The 21,508-nt window shown below is 37.9% G+C and overlaps 1 long non-coding RNA gene across 2 annotated transcripts in view; it reads right to left on the bottom strand.

Annotated features, from left to right (window-relative positions):
* LOC131105069 (uncharacterized) overlaps positions 1–21,508 on the bottom strand; it is a 49,245-nt gene that overhangs the window by 25,212 nt on the left and 2,525 nt on the right. For both annotated transcript variants that reach the window (XR_013627353.1, XR_013627352.1), the window contains exons 2-3: positions 15,057–15,198; positions 5,479–5,575 (exon numbers count right to left, since the gene is read on the bottom strand). This is a non-coding gene — a long non-coding RNA (uncharacterized LOC131105069). The remainder of the gene's footprint in view (positions 1–5,478; positions 5,576–15,056; positions 15,199–21,508) is intronic.

Raw genomic sequence — 21,508 nt, 5'->3', positions numbered from 1 at the left:
TCTCTGTGTTCAGACAAGTTAGTGTTAATTAGGCCCAATCTCCAGGAGCAAATGAGCCGCAACCCTTTGGTAAACAATTAGGCTTCCATAGCCGCAGGCTAGATGGCCAAGGATAGGCAACCGACTAGATAGATGACTGCAGAGAAGGATGTTGGGGGAGTCTTAAAATCTGAATCCGTGTCATTGTTGCAAATTTTCTCATCAGGAGTTAAACATATGATATGGGTGATAATCTTCATAATTATCAAGCAAATCATACTGTTAATAAACTGAGGGTTAGTATATGCAGTAGTATTATTCAGAAATCTGTCTGAGCAATGCATTTTCATAAAATATCACAATATCCTTATTTCAAATAAACTAATAGCCTAAAAAATAACATAAAAACAAAAATATTTGCATCGTCTACTTCCAAATGCCCCTTGCTGTCTAGAACTGACGAAATACTTGGAAGAAAATCCCTACCAGGTACTATGTGTTACTGTAAATATAATTGCACATCTTTCTACGGGCTCCGACAGTCTTCATGTGTCATAGGTGTTTATTCATGTATCTCATTTCAAGACACTGCAAGCTAACATCTGTAGGAAATGTTTGGCTGCGACAACATTGATTTTACCATCCTCTTCCTTTGTCTGTGAAGGTATGTGCAGATGATTAAAGAAAAGAGGATGCTGTAATCCGTTTGCCATAGTAGTTATGCTCTATAAGCATGAGGCTCTTATCAGTGATTGATAACGCTTAACTCAAATACATATAGAAGCATTAGGACTGTCAATATTTTGCTGGCAACTGAAGGTGACCCCTGGTTCCTCTGTTTGCTGTATGTGCACGGAGGGCTTTGATGGCAAATTTATAAGGGTGGTTATGCGGGGAGGCTATTATGGATTTGCTATCTTGGCCTCAAGTGTTTGCAGCTGATTATGTGATTAAATCAATAATAATTTCTGTTTGGACTCCTTTGCTCCTCTGCTTCCTCTTCCTTTTCCTGTGTACTTGAGCAGAACACCGGGTGGCAACTGCACAAGAATAAATGCACTCTATAGACATGCACCAAAATATGACCACAATTTCTTTACGTAGAAGAATGTATTCTTTAAGAAACAAACGCTACAAAAATAGCTTCCAACATACAGCGTACAACGTACAGTGTTCCCTCATCTTCATTGCGAGGGAACTGTACTTTTGTACAATTATATAGATGTTTTAAGGTTGCAAAACCCCATACATTTTCCTTTTGAACATTTTCTCACATTTCTATCTTGTTTACACTTACAAAGTTCACAATTCATTGTAATTTTAACGATAAACCTACAAAGTGGGACGCAATAAATTATTAAGTGACACATATTTCACTTCTCTGACCGTGCCTTGTACTGGCTCCATTTGGTTGTAGCATTTTTGTATCCTTGTTAAAACATATTGCTGCTGTTGTATTATTATGAACCGAAGATCAATTTACAGTAATGCCCCCCTACAGCCGCGTAACTGCTTTCCTTCAGCATGTCTTGTTGCTAGAAACAGGAAACAGGTACGCAGACGGGACAACATCTTTATTAGTATACAAAACTGTCCATATACTAATAGGAGTAGTAAATACAATAACAGACACATCCATCTATTTTCCATGCCGCTTATCCTCACTAGGGTCGTGGGGTATGCTGGAGCCTATGCCAGCTGACTTTGTCAGAGGCAGGCTACACTTTTGACTGGTCACCAGCCAATTACAGGGCACATATAGACATAAATTTTTTCCGGAATGTTAACTGTGTAATAATCAAGAGGGCAAATCACAAAAAAGCCATAAAAATTCATATTGATGATGCATCCACCTTAATTTTTAAAAAGCATGGGTATCGACATTGATATTGGTGATATTGGTCGGATCGATACCAAATCTAGCGGTATCGCACACCACGCGTGTTTCCCAATACAATATTTCTCAAATAGTGTGGAGGGCCCCCTGGCCTGGGGTAGTGAACTGTAAGAGGTAGGGAGGACTTTCAATATTAGCGCGGACCTGCCAGCAATTATGAATTTGTCGAACTCTTGAACATGCTTGTATCCTTTGCCGCTCTTCATTTTGTTGCATATTGCTGGTTTCAGTTTTAAGTTAGTCCAGGTAAATAAATAAGTAATATAATTTTCTTAATAGTGTTTTCTAATCAGGAAAGGGTGGATAATGGAAAAAAAAATTCTGTCCCCCAGTGGGGGCATGACAGAAAATAATTGACAAGCACTGCCTTAATACTTGATTTGATGCCCATGTATGCCAGCCGCTGCACATGTTCGCTTCTCTGGTTCTACCAGGTTGGCTGTTATGTCTAGACTGCAGGAAATGCAACATTACATTTGTTTACAACCAACAGGAACTAGAACCAGAAGCTGTTACGAGATTAAAGGGTGCTACCCAGAGAGAAAATGTGTGTGGCTCAACCCCCTGGCTTCATCAACAATCAGGCCAATAAAGGCAAGGAAAAACCGAGAGACAAAAAGACTGGACTGCAATCCCTATCTGTTGGTAGAACATTGTACATCAACCGTCAGCAGAAGAGGTTGTCTGTTGTTTTTGCATTTCAGTATGTTACTATATAAAACACACATTTACTTTGTCTGTGGCTGTGTGTATGTGTATGTGTGTCTTTGTGTGTGGCTACGTTAACTCAGAATCCCTCAGCAGCCTCTTAAATCTATACCCAATAAAAATCAACGCATGCTTGAAAAACAAAACCAAGGGAAACATCTGTAAAACATTGATTTTGCAGATTGCAAACCAGCTGCATGGCTAATGAGAAAAGAAATCATTTTTGATTAATTAACCCAAAAATTGGAGAATCTAAGCTGCCGCAAGGGAGATGACAAGTACTGCAGGCCTGATCGCATCGGAAGAGGACACGCTGTAGAGCTGCTGCCTGCCAGCTCGCTCGAGCAAGAAAGGAGAGGCTGTGGAAATGCTGCTGGAGGAAACATGGCTCCTATTATGGAGATCAAACAGAGGGGTTAAATATTTTCCACTTAGTGACAGAAGCCTGTTGACCCATGGAATGTTGATTTGCTATCACCACGGGCAACACTAAAGATTACAATCTTTAAATTGTAATGTGTTTGTCTACTGCGGGAACGGCAGCCCGGTTAGTGTGATAGGTTCAACACCTTGACTACATTAAAAGAGACCTCAAGGTAATGATATTGCAATAAAAATATTCAGTTTAATATTGCGATAACAGCTTCAAAATACAATGGCATGCACATGTAACTACAGCATATTGTTACTTTGTGTCATTCAAAGAGTCCTTAAGATCGTTATGTAGCATTGGAGAAGCACCGGTGGACAAAGGTCTCTGAATTCATATGCAAACACAAAGGTTATGTTCTTGCTGGTGTTCCACTGTATTACGTATATTTTATTTAATCCATACGCCTCAGTCATTTAACGTCAAATCTGTATATGAATACTGTTTTTATGTGGAGTTGAAAATGGCAGATGAAAACTTGGATTAGGGTCATAACATCTTGCAGTCTGCCAAGGCCCACATAAGAATACACAAGTGCACACACGTACTCACTCCACAGAATTAGCTCGAGTGCACTCACATAGCTGTCTTTTCGAGGCCACTAAGTGCTTGTTTTTTGTGTGTGTTTTTTCCTTCCTCATGCAGCAAAGCCCAGAATTGAATCATGACATTTAAGCATTAGAAATCTGTAGGAAATGTCGACTTATTCTCAAAATACACATGGCATTGCATCTTAACTGTTCTCTGGTGGATAAAACCTCATGCAAACTGATGGCTAAACAGCAGGTTATTGTTTAGTAAAGCGGAATTACCACTGATTTACTGCCATCAAACTGTTTCCCAGAACGTAATATCACTCTGTCACACCATCATTAATCTGCTGGGACTGATCAATAACAAAGAGGAAAACAATACCTACTTTATCCCAGTATTATCATCAACTACCAAACAAGGGGGTGTCCAAAATCTTCCCAGCAAGGCAACATACTGAAAAATTAAAGAATGCAAGCACTACTTTGGTAGTTTGTATAGATATGTAAAAAGTTCAAAATTACAAAACCTAAAAAGAAAAAGCTGCATCCCAGATTTCCCCCATCCTAATGTTAAAAAAAATTAAACTTTTGTTTTTATTATATTAAGACTTCAAAAGACTTCAGATGAGTTTCAGCTAACATGAAAGGAAAGGTAAACAACATTGTGATGAGACCAGCACTGTTGTTAGGAAGCAGAACTGGAGGTAGCAGGATGCTGAGGTTCTCATTGGGAGTGACCAGGATGGATAGGATCAGGAACGGATACATCAGAGAAACATGTTAGACATGTTAGAGGCCATGGAGATAAAGTCATAGAGGCCAGATTTTTCCATTTTTGCTGCGATTTAATTAATTATTTTTTTACTTTTCTTGCTCAATTCTATTTATGAGCCAATAACAAAAACGGCCAAGGGCCGCACTTTGGACACCCCTGCTCAAGAATGTTAAAGTTGTGGCAATATTGCATTCATGTATAAGATACTGCATATACCGTGATACTTAAATAGTCAGTGATTGACTTAGCAATAAACTTATTGCAAAGTGGAACTTTGGAAACATCCTAAGCAATGCGAAAATGCCACCAGAGTGTTGTAGCGCCACTGTGGTACGTTTGCATTCTTCTTTACACTGACTAACTGGTGTTTTCTTCCAAAAGCATTCACTCAACACAAACACATAAAGTCTGCTGACAAATACTCTGCGCTCTCGCCTCCCTCATAAACTGTTACCTTTCACAGGAACTGCCCGTGATCTACACACAAAGATATTAAACATCATAAATCAGCTTCATAAAGGATGCCTGGGAGATTCAGTGTCTTTTTGAAAAATAAAAGAGCAGAGAGTAACCTAAATCCTTGTGATTAATGTGCTTCTGAACCCTCACATAGCCATGGTAACCGGGGCAGTTTGCCATGCCATTTAGAGGATTCAGGCACTGACATAAACATAGTACTTAAGCCCAACGCCTTCCTTTTTACAGCTTAAACCGGAGGAAAAAACAATATTAAAACAAAATAAACTAAAAAGCAAAGAGTGAAACCAATGTACGTAACCAATGTACGTAATGTACGAACGTAAGACAGCTTAACTTTCCAATGCAATCAATATGTTTCAGGAAGCCTAAAATGAAATTATTTGGGTAATACCTCATATTTTTAAACACAAACTTGTATAATTATATCATGGAGAAAACACATTTAAACACAATAAATAAATAAATACATTTATTCATTCAATTTAAACACAAAATCAAAGATGCATTATGTGGTGGTCATAAACTCAATGAGCCAAAAATAATGCATGCTTTCTGGAAAATGTGAGGATATTTATATACACACTATAAAGACCTTTTTTTTAGAAGTACATAAAGCAAAAGTGAGAATAGAAATATAGAGTCGAAAGCAAAACAAAATGAGTAAAGAGGAACTCACCCACTGTGCAGAACTGCTGTTATGTTTGTTGTTGAAGCCTCGACTGAGTCAGCTACCTGATGTTTGCTGCCTCAAACTGATTTTGTCAATAACACTGCTGAGAAACAGATGATAAATATAGACTTAGTGCAGAAGTTTACCAGCGGGAGGGAGGAGGAGTGAAGGAAATCAAGACGTAAAGTTAAAATATGATTTCAAAAATCACCTTGGTTAGCATGGGGAGTGACAGCACTTTTTTGTATTGATTTGTAAATCACACATCCAGAGATCCACTGTACACTTGATAAAAAAAAAGTGTTTTAAGCATGTCTGATTAAGTCATTTAATACCAAAAACATTGTTATGTATTTTTATTAACCCAAACAGCCTATCCCAACAACATATGTATATGTCTTTTTGATTTACATGTCTTTTTGATCTCCAAAAAAAGGACATAACTCTCCACTAATGGTTTATCGTTGTCAGCGTACGTGCTGTACGTATTACTTAATGCACTGGATTATAATGATTATATATAATCATTATAATGATTTTTTTCCCCTTATAGTGTGTAAAATACGGTAAGCAAATGTTACATATTTTTGTCTAAATTAAGCATTCTTAAGTCTAAAAATGTGAATAATTACCAAAATAAAAATATAAGGCATTAGACAAGTTTGTCATAGTATTATACACTAGTCATTAGGTGTCTAATTTTACTCTAATGTTTGGTGAAGCACACAACAAGCACAATAATCCCAAATAAAACGCTATCGTTGCGGTCGTAACCCATTGCAAGTTGAAACTCCGACCTGAACACGCAACAACACTTTTTGGCTGTCACTCACAAGTCTACTCCATTGTATAAAATGAGAGTAAAGGTGACTATAGGGTTGTTAGTTCATGTCTGGAGGGCTCAAATGCTTTTTTTTTTTTAAATTGAAGGTTGTAAGCAGGTTTTCTATGCTTCATCTATGAAAATAAGGAATCCTACTTCCCAAAAAATTCACTTATCACAGTCATGCCTGGCACCAATTAATCACGATAAATGAGGGATTACTATATTTAGATGCATTTGAATTGTTTTCTGCATTTTGGAACAAATTAATTGGATTTACATTATTTCTTATGGGAAAAATTAATTTTGTTAGTGTATGTGTCAGGTAGAGTCCGCTTACCAAATTTAGACTGAATATATGTGTGTGTGTGTGTGTGTGTGTGGCCCCGCCTCTTTCCCAAAATTCAGTTTGGATAGCTTTCAGTTTGCCATGATGATGCCATGAAAACCAGCAGTCCAAAATGAATGAACGATTTAGAAACAATAACAGTAAAAGCATTTAAAGTGTGACCATCATTCATACGTTCAATATAGTTAATATTTACAGCACCAAATAAGAAGGTTCCAATGGAGCAGCTAGAAATTCAATCAAGTGCCTCGCTTAGACAAACTCTATTACAACAAAGTTTTACAAAGAACGCGGCTCACTAAATTCAATGGCAATCATTTAATTTAGACATCAAAATAGACCGCACACACACTTGGGTTGATTAGCAAGCGCTCCTGTGTGCTGAGTGTGTGTCACGTTTTAGCGGAAAATTACAGCTTTTTCAACAATTCCTCGGTTGGAATCCCATTCTAAAGTGGATTTTATCTGAAAATCACAATTATTGTGTTCATTCTCTGTTTTAATGGGCACTCCCACTGGGCTGAAGGAGACACTTGTCTATTCATAAATATATAACTGCCGGGGAATCATTAACTTTTTGTTAGCGGTACAAATGATGGCTTATTGACAACATTCCGCAAACTCTTTTGTTTTTATGGCATACACATCCATGATCACTGAAAACAACATCATCTAAACCTTTTTTCACTGTGGCCTCTTTTGTGTTTGAGCTCAGTGGAAAGCTTTTTGGTGATATATCTAACATGAGATAAATGGAGGCTGAATTTACGGGAAGACAGACGAGGTTTACGAGGAATACGAAAAACAGAAAAACCCCAGATGCCACATTGAACGGTACGAGCGGGTGCAGATCCTTTTAGACTCAAGTCAGTGTTTGCAGAAAGTGATACAGTACATCACTTCTGTTTGTGTCAATTTGAGCGTAAAAGACAAAAACAGAGAAGGGATGAGGTGAAATATGTCAGATATTTATGAGCGGAGAAACAGGAATGTCTGACAGTTTGCACAGATGGTGGCCATCCTTGGTCAACATTCACATAAAAAAACAAAATGAGCATCTCTCTCGGTGTCAAGTGATTCCACTGCCTAAGAACGCAGATGCAAATAAAGGGACACAAATGTAAAAGTAGGCAGAAGTTGTAAAGGAGCAAAAAGCAGAGTTTCTATTCACCGCTAGTCCAATCCTTTCTGCCTTGTTGAACTTTATTAAATTCTGTCGTTTCTCTCCTTCCTGTCTGGCTCCTTTTGTCAGCTTCTTCTCATGCGTGACGCACATTTTTTTCTTTTTCTTTCAAAGAGGTGTGGTAGTGGCCACTCAAGCTGAAAGAATGTGTTGGTAATAATCATACAACAGCGAACCAATAAGAATCCTGCTGAGTACCACGGTGGGAAATCTCAAGGGAGTGTTATGTAGTTGTCGGAAATGTGTCTATACGTTTAAATACGTAAAGATGACGCTTAGCTCTGGTCTAAAAGAGTGAACAATGTGCTGCAGATTCATCGATTCACAGATTTGAAAAACACTATTGAGAAAATGATCCTATCTATTCATTTATATGTACTGTACAAATTGAACCAGCAGCAACTTTTTCTATAGATGATAATGTCAGAGTGAGTGGTATACATATACGTATATGTGTCCTGCGATTAAGTGACAACCAAGTCTCGTGCCTCTCACCCGCAATCAGCTGGGATAGGCTACACCTCACAATGGATAGATGAATAGACGGACTGTATTAAACATGTACAAAACATAACATTATGAATGCTGACAGTTTAATATGATATACAGTAATCCCTTGTTTCAGCCAAGTAGGTTTCCATCATAATAAATGGAATATTTTCATATTTAGAATATTGAAAACCAGTTTACAATGTTCTAAATATGTGTTTAAACATTATTAGCGCCCTTTGGAGATGAAATAACACCAATATAGTCACCTTTATAGAGCTCAACTAAAACAGAGTAAACAAACACTTCTGGAGGATTTGATTCAGTGTATTTTTAATCAAAATAGTAGCCAAATGTTGTGTTGCTGCTGGATGTTCACGGTATCCAAGTGATACTGTGAGTGTATTTTCCAAAATATTAAGGTTTAAGGTTCAATGGACGTAGCAGATGCAAAGGAGAGACAGATGTACGCCATTCCTGCCCAGTTATTTTCTTTTCAGTGATCATTTCACTGATTACTGCTTCAAAGGAAGACCTTTTAAAAAAACATTTCGTTAGAAAAAACGGGATAAATGCATCTTGAAAAAGGATGCTAATCTGCCAGTAGACAGAAAAAAACCCCTGAAGAAGGGTGGCACAAGGGAGGAAGTCATGGCTTGTCATTTGCACTTACCATTTTGTGTTAAAGGCGGCCAATCTTCATCTCCATATCTTAAGTCTTAAGTCCATGTGTTGCAAATTCTCTATTTCATCTCCAAATGTTTCTTCCTCCTCGAAAACTATCGACACATCGCTCAAATTTTCACCGCTATGTTTGCGTGTGACCCTGACATCATCACTTGAGGCTGAACTGCAAGAGCTAGCCCTTTATGGCTGGCACCAAAACTATAAATGTCATTTTTTTATTTACTGTTGCTTTGCTGAAAAACTTAGAACATAATTACAAACAATGTACCTTATAACATATTTAAGCAAATTTGATAAATCAGGTCAGGGACCGTTTAATGCCTAAATTTGTGTTTTAGTTAATTGAGTCATTTTTATGCTTCATTTGGGCAGAAAATATGTCATTGGTACAACTTTTTTCTTTTACTAATAGGCCATATTCAACCAGAAAACAGCATTATGTGTTAATTAATATATTTTTTATTTGATGTGGCAAGGGATGAAATACTGGTGAATACTGGTAGATGCATGGAAAGCTATATTTGTTCTCTTCTTAGATTTTTCAAAATAGCCATATCCAAGGAAAAGAATGTTTTGTCATCTATTTGATTTTATTTTTGTCCACTCTGGCCTTAAAGAAGCATGTCTGCAATCAGCCATTCATCACAGCGGCTCCAAAGCCGGCCTAATGGATATGAAAGTGCGATCAATTGGCCAGGAAAGGGAGATTAGAGAGGGATGAGTCACCATATTCCTCCTTCTTGACAACCATGGCATGCCTTGCAGCCTCTCTGGAAAGGTCGCTGATTGATGCCTATCTTTCAGCAGTTCAGCTTTAATCGGACATTCCCTGTGGTTTATTATCATATCCGCAAAAAGCTAAACAAGGCTTCAGTCTCGTGCTCCCTGTTTCCCACCTGTAGAGCGAGTGAGGAGAGATACGATATTTGTGAGCGCATATTTATCTGTTGATCACTTAGTGAAGAATAAAGTAGAAAGAAGATGAAGGGTAAGAAAAGGCATCTCTGCAAACATACGTGTGAAGTGGCATTGTGAGATGAAGAGGCAGCCGCTGTCTGTTTGTGCAATCCAAACAAACAAACAGAGGGTCAAGACAGAGTGCCTTCACTGACCTTTGTTCAAAGAAGCCATCTAATCTGTTTTCACTTTACTTAATTACTTAATTAGAGAGATTTTTAACAGTACTAATGGAAAACAGCTTGCAGGTGATAATTGGGGAAAATAAATTGGACGCTTGAACTCTATTAATGATGTATTCATCGTCACAACTTTGAGGTTATAAAATACACAATATATAATATGGATAGTAGGTTCAAGTGTTAAGGGCTCTGCATAAACATTTCCCTGTCTGGCGGGTGATGCTCCCTTACTCAAGGTTACAGTGTACGCAGACAGTGATTAACAAATGATTTACAGGATCCACACAGTCATCATGCATGCCATTGAGGTGGCAAATATCTGCTCTTATTGTTATAAAAATAACTGTAAGAAATAACAGTAAAAAAAAAAACCAGAAACTATTATATTATTTTCGGAATGGTATTAAATTACTAAAAAAAATATTTATCACTCATGAGTCAAAATTATACAGGTAACACATATATATCTAACACATATAACCACGGACGACTGATCTAAAACCAGTGAAGTTTCTGCTATGTAGTGAGAAAGTTGATACAAAAAGGCAGAAAATAGCAGTTTTAGCAAAAAAAAAAAAGAAAAAAGAATATGAGCTTTCTGTCTGCAGCTTTGTCACTAAGTTGCATATTTGCAGCACTGAGCAAAGACCCTTCACTGGTATTAGTATTAGTATTAGTATTAGTATTAGTATTAGTATTAGTATTAGTATTAGTATTAGTATTAGTATTAGTATTAGTATTAGTATTAGTATTAGTGCTCTTCATAACACAGACCAATGTAATGTATGGAAACTGAAACTGAAAGAAATAGGTTAGACCTTAACGACTTAAGAGTTGGTGGTTGGTTGATGGGGTAGAATCCAGTGCGAGTTGAGGTGTGCATAGTCCAAAAATGTGAATAACAGGTCCCTACTGTCTCCCGGAGTTAACTTTTTTACACAGGCAATTTAAGCCAGGACATGTTTGCAGACAATGGCTTGTGTGGCTTTGTTTTTGTTTTTCGAAATATGCGTGCCTTTATATTGTCCTAATTGCAAAAAGAAGCCCAAATAAACACGATTCTCCTCCTGCATGACGCCCTGAACCAAGTAGCTGATGAACCCAACTCCAGGTTATGCCCCTTGAACAACATTAAAGCCCCTCTTGTAAGGCCGGTGTGTGGTCTGCCTCTGCAGGAAACAAATTAGCTTTCTTGACCTTGGCCCATGTCCGCCTTCCACCCTTCACCCCCTCCTTCCCCCTGTCCTTCATCCGGCCACTTCAAGGGTCAGTTGAATGACAAGTCACCTCTGTTCTCCTCCACAGTGGCGATGTATTCAAATGAGAGCTAATACAGGCCTCATGTGCTTGGTGGGAATTAAACTTTATGAGATCTGCTTAGATTTGACGTCAACTGGAAGTGGTTAGAATGAATACCAGTCATATAATTGTGTTTCTTATAACGTACGGGAAAAAAGAGAGCAATTGTGGGAACTGAAAGTACAGCAAGTGGGAAGAGATGTTTATCATTTTTGAAGTAAACAAGCACGGTGAAATTGACTATGAAGAACTGAAAAAAGAGCGATAAAATAAATAGGGATTGAAAAGTGGATGTGTTTTCCTCACAATAATGGGTTTTGATTACAGAAAGAATGCTATTTTGGTTGTCAGAGCGGCCTCTGTTGGAGTCCAACATTTGTGACATTTGACTCTTATGGTTTACTGAATTCTTCCAATATTGGTTTGTAAATCTAATTCTCAATGTTAAACCTGTGTGTTAAACTAAAATGGTTTGTGCTAGGGAGGGAAGAAGCAGCACTTTATTAATAGCCACTGATCTCTGAGGGCTTCTTAATCTTGTGGCCAGCTTCCTTAACGTATACATCATAATGTGATCCATAGAGCATCAATAACACTGCTAAGGGACTTTATGTCTTTGTGTTGACTCACAGCACTTATTGATTCCAAAGTGAAGAAATCACATCTTTACCACATGAGCCTGTCACTCCTCATAGTTAAAATAAAAATGTCATCCCAAAAAAATCCAGCCCAATTTTAACAACAATAACACCAAACAGGATTGTTGAGACAACATGAGTTCAAGACATGTTTCTGTGTGGTGGAGTACCACAAACACGTGCTTGGGGGACTTGTTTCCTCTAAACCATAAACTCCATATTGGGGATTATTTATTTTGCAGTATGATTCAGCTGCTGTTCTGGGAATGGTTGACAAAACATACATACAGTAGAATGACTCAGGGGCATGGCTTTGGCAGTGTCCCAAATTGACCATATCCTTATGACTAAACGCTAGCTTAAGCCTGGGCAATTTCCTCTTCTCTGCTTGCAGGCAACCGTGTAAAAATGGTTATTGTGTGTTCAACAAATCCAGCTTTCTGACAGCTAAGCTACGTGATATAAAGATTTTTTTGCATCCAGACTGCAAACAACAATTGTGTATGTACATTTTCTTTTCAAGAATATTATGTATATTATATTATAATCCCCATTCTGCTGTATACAAGTGAGACCTGGGCAAGAAGCATTCAGTCGCTGTAGACACCAGCCGTTATGAAGAAAGTCTACAACGGGATGCCATCAGGAAAAGAACAAGCTCCTTTCTTCTACCAGGGGCTACAACGAAGCCAGTCTGCCAAAGGACTTGCAAATTGAGGGTTGGCCTTGTGAGTCACCTCGAGTTCACAAATAGGAAAACAAATCCTACGAGCCTCAAGTGATACATGCTGATGATTATATATAGTATGTGTGTGTTTGTGTGTAGTCTATTAACTACTGACAACATGACTCTATTTAGTACTGTATTGTAGGACATATAGACACCATAGTATAAGAACTGCAATGTTTCTTCTCTCACAGTTGACCTACTTAATTTTAACTGAAATATCTGTAATATTGTAATCTGAAATGTCAAGAATTATTTGAGCAAATAGCAGTGTTGAATGTCTTCCTGTCGTTTAGGTTCTAGTCCGTGGTAAAAGTGTTGAATTTATGCCCTTTTTTCATAAGATTTTCTTTGTGATTGATTGTCAGATTTGTGATTTTGTGATTCAGAAAATAAAATGATGATTTGCTTTTTTTCAATTTGGCTGTGTATTTAAGTACTTACTGCATAATAATAAATAAAAGTATATAAAGTATCTACCTACCCACCAACCTAATATCATTGAAATTAATTGTTGGTTTCAAACCAGTGTATGTGTCTGCATGTGTGAGTGTGTGTGTGTGTGTGTGTGTAAGGTCACAGGGCTAAGCAGACTCCAAAGTCCAGACTATAGGAAGTGAAAGTGCGATTGCAGCCACAACACCGTTCTTATATATGTGGTTTTCTGCACTATAGTGGAATTGCTCTTCTCGTTTTCCTCATGACAATACACGAGGTCAATAAAAAAAACAGAAAAAGTTCAGTATTAGACAAAAAAGAAAGAATCTACTACTTTGGTTGTGGTAATTTGCAGCAGACGTCACCAATTGGCGGACGGCTGTGCAACTTGCATGCAGTTGAATTTCACTGCTGATAAATACTGACAAGAACAGACCGGTAGATGGCAATGGCTTATGACCTCAATACATTTAACTAGAGCTCAGGTAGAGGTGGGACTCACGATGCAAGCCAAAGTGGCCAAGCGCTATGCAGAGGTGTTGAAGCTGATATATTAATAATTGTTACTTTTAATATTAATACGGTTCTTTGTATAAAAATGTTTTTAAAATGTATTTTATTCAGAAATAATATATTAGCTGAAACTTTAGTATGCCTTGTTCAGGGATTTATGCATCTAAGAAACGAGTTCATTCGAGTTCAGTGTGAAAAAAAAACAATGATATAAATAGAATACTACAAAATGTATTTGAACTGAACTGGACCTTTTAAATTGTGGACCACTACTAATAGAGCATTCCATCAACTACATATTTAGAACATTGGATATGCTTGTATTGACAAATAAATTTTGAATCTAAAAATGGCAAAACTTTGAGGTTGAGATTGTGAAGATATCTTTTTTTTTTAATTATTGAACCTCTCAATTTTACAATTTTGTTTAAAAAAATAACTGTAACATGATTTTAGGCACTTGTATATTCTCTTCATTGCTGCCAAAGGAAAAGAGATAACTGAAAAAATACTAAAATAAAAGGGTGCTCGCTATTAAAAGAAAGCATCAAAACAGCCTCACCCTGAAATAGTTATACACTGAAATATTTCCTTGGCTATTCAATTTTAATTAGTTTTGGGAAGACGTGCTTTTATCAGACGTATCCACACAAACACACACACACATGCATAACCATTCTAAATTATAACAGATACAAATAAAACATAAAATGAATAGAATAAAAGGAATAAAAAGGTGTTATACAATACAAAACCATGTCTAATACACGTTATCAAAAAGCAATGAGACAAAACCATTGTCCCGTTTCATTTCGGGAACAAACCATTACAATTTTGATTGCATTTCCTTGGGGTAAAGATAGTAATTAATTTGGCTCAGGGGATCACACATACAATGGTGACACGGGACGTAGTGGCGCATCCGAAATTGTTAAAATGGGACTTTTGCCTTGAAATGAAATAGTTTTATAGCATGGCAAATTTAGTAAAATATATTGTGGGATGCAAAAATGGCAAGTAATTAAACATGCACCCAGGTTCAGATTGCAAGCACCATTTTATACGTATTTCTCCATGATGTTAGAGTTAGTTGTGAGTTGATTTGCATAGAAAAATGTCAAAATAAAACAGATACATGTGAAGATGAAACTATTAAGCATTAAATCTCATGTATATAGTTATGTTGCTACGAGACAACAAGTAAAATGTAATAATACCGCTTTAGTTTTATGTGCGCGTGTTGTTGTGGTTATCCAGCCTCCCCCTCTTCATCCCTGCCCACCTCCCATTGTTATTCACCTTGTTTATTGGCTGGAGCAGCTGTGGCATACTGGACATCATCTGAAACTACAAACGACAGGATGCAATAAGCTGGAGAATAGCAGCAATCTGAGGGAAGTTCTCCATTCACCAACGCTCCCTAACTCTCTGTCTTCTTATCCTGTGAAGAAAATAAAAAAATCAATACGAGCTCACAGGGCTTGATAAAAGTGCAGGGCAGAGAGAGCTGCAATTCTGGATATAGTAAATTAAAGCAATCAAAAATTTTCCAGTCGCCTACAAAAACTAACAAGCCTGTCTCCCCAACTGTCCATCATCCTCCAACAACTTTTGCATTACTCCAAAACATTTAAATTTGTATAGTTTCCAAGTGCAAAATGGTTGGTATTACGTGGTAAAATGCAACCGAGCCGACTCACTACCCCAACAAATTGCTGGTCTACAGATATTAGGTAGCAAGGATATGCTGCTGCATCTATAGCACGACTTAGCCGCTCGGGGATTAGTGACGTTCATCAGTGTACATACGACAATAAGTTATTTTCGTTAGCAAGCAATTTAGTAAATACTTTTTTTCACTGCCTGTTTATCTTTCATTTTTATGCCCAGATAAATTAGGGCTGTCAAAAATAACATGTTAATGTCAGTAACTAATACTTACTCATTGACAACGAGTATTACGGATAATGCATTCCTGAAATAAGTCCATACAAATTGATACAAACGAGAGTCAAATGTTCACGCTACTGTATATAAGTCTGTATGTAAGTCTCCTACAAACTCCAGCAAACTTGTGTTGATGCACAATGACGTCTCAGCCGCACAAGATGCACTTGTAGCTAACTAGCTACTGTATGTTATCAGACTGATACTGGAGCATTGCCGGAAAGATGATGGCTTTCTGTGACGTGAGTACTGTCCCACTTGTGCACTAAAAGTACTTTTTTTTGTTTGTATGCATCATAAATCCGTTCCGAATTTCCACATGGCATTACAAGAACGCTACCATGCTTCTTCCGTTTGTTCCGTTTTGTTGTGGTGTGTACTGTATATTCTTGATGAAGGTGTTCACCTATTGCGTGCCGAAGCTCACATACACTAATTTAATTACAGTAATGCTGGCAGCAGCTGACCCACTCAGCTAACACTCCCTATACCAGCCCCACACAGGGCCTCTTGGCACCTAGTCCACCTCGGGGATTATTTGGATTGGCAGTTCCAGTCCAGAGTCGAGGTGTGTGAGCCTGAGCCACACACTGACAAGTGCATATGGTGGCTGTGCTGTGATGGAGGGAAACATTTTCGTGCAATTTGTATAAACGTATATACCCATCAATTATGGAAACAGATACATTATTTATTCCATTATTTAATACTGTGTCTCCTGGCTGCACGGCTTCCAGTACTGTATATGCATTTTATATGTTTTTGTCCAATCACATGTCAGCTTCTATGTGTTGCCATGTTAGTCTACAGTATTCTGCCCAAGGCCTTCAGAATTTCTAGTGCTGGCCCATGACACATACACACAATTGGCAATGGGGCTGTTTCTTTAACCAATCAGACTTGAGATTTGCCTCACAAGGCAAGCTAGCTGGCCCACATCAACATTGTTCCGTCCTGTGATCCATCCTGGGTTGATCAGAGTAAAACTGTTCAACAAGCAAAGTTACGTCCACAATCTCTAGTGAGTTTATACATTTTATATAGAAAGGTATTATATTTTTGTCATATTATTAGATGAATATTGATTGTGAACTTCTCCGGATGATGTTGTTGTGTAGATGTTTGGAGTTGTCGGAACCCTTTTGTGGTTGATGACAGCCTATTATTAGTCAAAAAATGTGTTTTTTATGCTGTAACTATGAAAATATTTGATTCATCATTAAGGAAATTCGAAAAAATCACTTAAAATGGTTGGTTGGTGATTTCTGAACACAATTGCTAATAAGGATATACACTTTATTGAAATCGCATGTACAAGAATAAAGAAATAGATGTGATGTTCAGATGTCCATGAATGCACCTCGGGACAGACATGTCTGCGAGATGGAGATACATATGGTGTTGGAACTGTCGTGTGTTCCGGACTTGTGGAGGACAGGAAGTGATGTTGGGGGTTTTAGTTTGAAGTAGATCACGGCCAGTGCTCTTATTATGGTTATTATTGTGATGCTTATGATGTTATTATTATTGTGCCTGATATTTCAAACCTGCAATAAAAGCCTGTTGTTCTAGCAATCAAGTCTGATGCTCGTATGCCTCACCAAACATTACAGTAACATTACCAACACTTACTGACCAGTGAAGAATATAATACAGCGTCACCTTTTTGAACACATCCTCTGAAGGCCTTATATTTGCATTGTACTTCACTTAACCAGGCCTTGGTGCAATTCCTGTGCTGCCCAGCGCATGATAGCAGCAAAATGATGAAAAACACAAACACAACCACCCAATGTGTGTCAAGGATCGGCTTAAAAGAAACACCACCTGGGTTAACCCGTGTAGCCTAATAGCCTGTTGACCCGAGTAAGACATTAGACAGCCTTCAGACACTTTGATTCAATTGTAACCTGGGCCATGTGTTCTAAAAAATATCGGTGCCCAATTAATTTGAAAAATACATTTTGAAAATAAATATAATTAACAATACCGGTTTCAATATTTTTGAGTGTTAATCTCTTTATAAAGCAAAAAGCCAAACAAATGGGCAAGAGCCAATCCAATTGGAAAACAGTTGGCTGTCTCGTGTTTAAAACCTTAAGAAAAGATTACAGATGGGCCATTGCGTGCATATTCAGAACGCATTGACTTAAAAGCATCACTCTGGAACTATCTGCCTAAGTGTTTCTGTCAGAGTTACACAGCGGCCAATTAATTGTGGGTCTTTACAATATGGTGCAGTGCTGTTGAGGGAATCAGCTATAAACCCCCTAAAGCCAAGCAACAGTGCAGGCAAGCAACCTTTAACTAAACACAAGTGTGAAGATTAGGATTACTCTGCTTAGAGCAGAGAAAAGCAGCCTGCCAAGTGGCAACATTGAATAAAAATATAAACACGGTCAAGAGTTAAATTATGTTATTGCTGAATTTAAAAAGAATCTTGAAAATTTGCATCATACCCAGCAGACTTTTACACTGCACACAGTTGCCTCTAAAGTGTAGCAAATCCTTCTCGCACATGATCGATGAGTGTGTTGCCATGTAAACAGACACATGCACACTACCCCTACACACACACAGTGAGCTTGATTTTGAAAGGGTCTTTAATCACACCTAAGCTATTGACTGATCAATGACAGATATGAGGAACAACCGAGGAATGCTAACAGGACTACACTGCCTTTTATCAGTTTCTTTATTTTGGCCCATTTTTATCACCGATTATATTTCACTCAGTGTTAACAGGCTGAAAGCCCCACAGAGGTATTAATTAAAATCTAAATACTAAATATTGATTGATACGTTATCAGGGCATAGCAGTTGGTGCACAGGCTATTGATCCACCCTGTGATTTATTATCATATTTAAGAAAAATCATTTTGTGTGATTATACGGCGCAATGGATTTTTAGCGAGAGGTGTAATTCTCTCTCTTTTTTGAATTGCGCTTGTTATGTGTGGGGTGTAGCTGATTTCTCAATTTCATTTAAAGATCACTGATATCCTTGGTGTTGCTTCGCTTTGAGCCCCCTTTCAACCATGCCTGGCCTGTGAGGGAGGAGTGAAGCATTTGCAAGATACCATTCTTGTCACTGGGAATAATGGGCGTTGGGATTACTTCTTTAATCACAACAAAGATTAACAGATGGCATGAGAACAGTTATTAGGAAACATCTTGCACACATCAAATCAATAAGACGATTTGTAATCAGGGTGTTGGTGCAAGCGGAGCCAAGGCCGCTCCAAGTGAAAGATACTGGCAATCAGAGGCTACTATGTCCCAATTACCTCTCCACAAAATAGGTGTTCTTCCTCTACTGGTGCTGCTCCAATACACACAGCGAGTCGAGATGAGGCAAATACAGCAAAATATTTCATGGGTAACCTGTGTTGTGTATCGAGATACAATTTCACATTTGGGGGTTTTACTGTCATGGATATTGGAATGGTCTTGAAAATGAGATTCCAAATATCTTCTTGAGTCTACTTACCATTATAGGAACGATAAGGAAGAGGCTGTTCTATGCAGTACACCTCCTAGCACATACAGGCACTTGGAACTTTCTTTGGTGCCATTTGGGTTTTTGAGTTGAAAAACACTATTTCATTCAACAAATATGTCAAGAATTATGTCTTCAATAAAGGTAAAAATAATCTTAAATGTTCATTTGTCTGTTTCATTCATTATTTATATAGAAATATATGCATTTCAAAGTGTTTTCTACATGTCAGACTGCAGTTGTAAAACTATATAAATGTGTTTTGGCTTGACATTTTTTCTTATGGGAAAAATATATTTGGGTTTACAGTTGGACTTCTGGAACAAATTAACGACACTAACCAAGGTTCCACTGTATTACAACAAATTCCCATATATGCAGACACGCACTGTGACTGTATGTGTGTAACTTATAATACCATCACCATGGTATGGAGCCTGGTGAACCTGGAGTAGTGAGTAATTCTTGTAGGTAAGTTGGTGCCCGACTGGGTGAGCATATTCAATCTAGGATGAGACGGGAGCCAGTGCAGCGATTTTAGAGTGGGGGCAATGTTTGATATTTCCTGATTTGGCTGTGGATCCAACTAAAATCTAAGGTTGCTGACTCTGGAGGAGACGGTGAGGACCTGGCCGATGAAGGTTAACTTGCAGTACGGAGAAGGCATCCTCACACCTGAGATGCAGAAGTCTTCTGTTTCTGCAATTGTGTTGATTTGCTCAAAAGGTTATGCAACAAAATATTAAAGTGTTTCCTACAGGACTGTAATATATTTGTGTTTGTGGTGGTGGGGATAGATTTAATTTGGCTGCGCTGCGTGCTTGCAGAGGTTTTATGCACACCTCCACACCTTGCCTTTCATGGCATGTCTGGATCTTGGCTGCTGGGGCTGCGTATTTGATTACCAAGTAAGCGGTGGATAGCACCAAATGTATTCTGTGGCAGTCCGAATGTATTTGTGGTTGGCCGCCATGGATGAATAAATGTATGGGAAACACTGGTATTATTAATTTTGTTGATTTCAGGTTGATTTTGATTCTGTTGGACCACAATTTAAACACAATGTCCGGGTTTCATTCACAAATTTGCAGAAGCAACTTTATTAATCTTTTTGTCAGTTAAAATGCATTGAAGTAAACATTGTGACTTTCCTTTCCTCACTAATAGGATACCAACATTTTTTACCATATCTATGCTAGACCAAGACCATAGCACTTACAAAATATAAAGCCTCACCCTGTTTGCATTGTTTACATATATCAAGACCAAAATCTAACTAATGCAATGGAAAACTGTGTACCCAAAAAGGGTGCTTACACAATTCTTGCCCACACTGTTACACAGACACATTAATGAAAGCAAATATGCAGTAGGAGCGACACACCGAACAGTCGCCACTATCTTAGATATCCGTAGCCTTCTGTCAAGATGCAGTGTATATAGAATCTATACAGATAATGTATGCCCTACATCTTCACACGTACAGAAACAGAGCTCTCCACTGTCAGTGAGTCAGTGAGCTATGCACTTACCAGGATTAAGGAAGGCAAACAGTGCCAAAAACAATGACAGTATAAAGTAACTGATGCTGTTTAAAAATGCAAAGGCCTCTATTGAACAGACTGCGTGGCACACATATCACAGTGCTACAGATCCTAGCAGTCCACCGCTCTCAAGAACATGCATTTGGTGGAAAGCTAAGCTACAATGTAAACCTGATACTGAACTGTTTTATCTGTGCTTTTGGTAATATGTGTAATAAAACACATCCAGAGACATTCACCCAATCACATATTTTGGAGTACACCCAAGTAGATATCCCTCCCATCAAACACACACAGGGACACGCACAGTCACTTGTCTAGTGGCTAATATCTTTCCAAGGTCAAACCCAACAAGGAATTCCAATGAGATTAAGTGTCATCAGTGCGGCTTTAGCCCTTTTCTGCTCTTTGTTCTTGGAAATGGCATTAAAGTCACAGATGACCTCGGCCTTGATGCCGTAAAACACTTTCCTTTCTTATGAGGGTCAACTTGATATGTGATGTATTTGATACAGAGCAAAAGATTAAATAGTCAAAAGAATTAAGAGCGTACTTCCTCTTAAGTTGTCAAACATGTTGACTATGAATTAAGCATATCCAGAATTGTTACTTTGCAGGAAATATACAGTTTGCAAATATGCTAACTTTAAAAGAATAGAATGTAGTGTTGAAAATGAAATCATAACCATACTTGAATATTTAGACATACAGTAGAACCAATGGAACCTCAGTCACGTCCGCCCCGGTTGACATGTTTTTTT

Source organism: Doryrhamphus excisus, linkage group LG5 (assembly GCF_037039965.1).
Source record: "Doryrhamphus excisus strain RoL-2023G ecotype Guam linkage group LG5, RoL_Dexc_Guam_v1.1, whole genome shotgun sequence".
NCBI classification, from domain to species: Eukaryota; Metazoa; Chordata; class Actinopteri; order Syngnathiformes; family Syngnathidae; genus Doryrhamphus; species Doryrhamphus excisus.
The sequence above is the reverse complement of the archived record's forward strand: the minus strand, read 5'-3'. Positions and strand labels throughout refer to the sequence as shown.